At 55.8% G+C, this 1,108-nt stretch overlaps 1 long non-coding RNA gene across 1 annotated transcript; it reads right to left on the bottom strand.

The window, feature by feature from the left end:
* Positions 1–506: 506 nt before the first annotated feature.
* Positions 507–960, bottom strand: LOC116217776. Its single transcript, XR_004162489.1, has 2 exons — positions 834–960; positions 507–662 (listed from the first exon to the last, which is right to left on the bottom strand). It is a non-coding gene; the product is annotated as an uncharacterized LOC116217776 (long non-coding RNA).
* Between the last annotated feature and the right edge of the window lie 148 nt (positions 961–1,108).

A 1,108-nucleotide genomic window follows, 5' to 3' on the forward strand; every position in this document is an offset into this window, starting at 1 on the left:
AGCAAACATGATTGGGATGACCTCACAGCTGTGTCTCTGTCCTTCAGCCTTGACGTCAGTGCTGGGTGCTGTGAAATTATCAAGGATTTGCAGCATCACTGTCAGCACAATCCTGTGCCCAAGGGCTGGTTCAGAATCCCCCCTCGTGAAGCAGAATCTAACACTTCAGAATCAGAATTCTCCTCCAGGAAAGTGGGATAAAACCCTCCAGAAATGGGAATTCTGCCCCTGAACCAGGGTGGGCCGGGTGCTGGTTTGGGATGTGGAGCTGGAGATGCGCACACAGGAAGGGGACGTGTGAGTGCTGTAGGGACAGATGTGGCGCTGACGTGGGGCACATGGTAAGGACACACGGACACAGTGAGGCCACGGAGAGCGCAGGCACAGGGAGCACGTGTGCACCGTCCCTCTCAGTGGGTGTGGAGGGAGCTGAACCTTTCTCTGCCTCCTGAGTTGCAGCTCTCCCAGCCAGCAGGGACGCCCACCGCGATGGAGTCAGCCAAGGCTCAGAGCAGGAATACACATCCATTTACTGAGAGCTTTTCTTCAAAGCACCGCTTGGGAATGAAAAACTGCCCACAAAGTGCCGTTGGTCACCTCGTGCATTCTTTACCAGTCTCAGAAAACATGCTAAGGACACGCGTGTGCCGTGTTGTGCACATCTACTGGTGTACACGTGTGATGTTGCACAGGCACAAAGGAACGGAGTTAATCATGGAGTGCACATCTGTGTACAGCTGCTGTGCACGTGTGACAGTGCACACATGTAACACATATGAACACATGCAGTGACACATGCATGCAGTGCACACGTGGCAGCGCACACGACTCACCTGCACTGTGCACGCTGGAGGTACACGTGTGCACACGACACACACGTGTTTGTGCACACGTATGGAGGCATCAGTGATGCTTCCCAACTGCTACCTGGGCGTAGATAACAGAGGGCTGGGGGTCAGCGGGGGGTTGGGGCTGAGTGCTGGGGTCACAGCTTGCAGCTCCATGTAGGGTCAGACCCTCGCTGTCACTGGAAGGCACCTGGGGACGACAGTGGGAAGGCAGAGGTTTCACCATGGGGGTCCCCAGTTGGCTCCTGGAGAAACGCCCC

Source organism: Meleagris gallopavo, unplaced genomic scaffold, assembly GCF_000146605.3.
Source record: "Meleagris gallopavo isolate NT-WF06-2002-E0010 breed Aviagen turkey brand Nicholas breeding stock unplaced genomic scaffold, Turkey_5.1 ChrUn_random_7180001950707, whole genome shotgun sequence".
Taxonomy (NCBI): domain Eukaryota; kingdom Metazoa; phylum Chordata; class Aves; order Galliformes; family Phasianidae; genus Meleagris; species Meleagris gallopavo.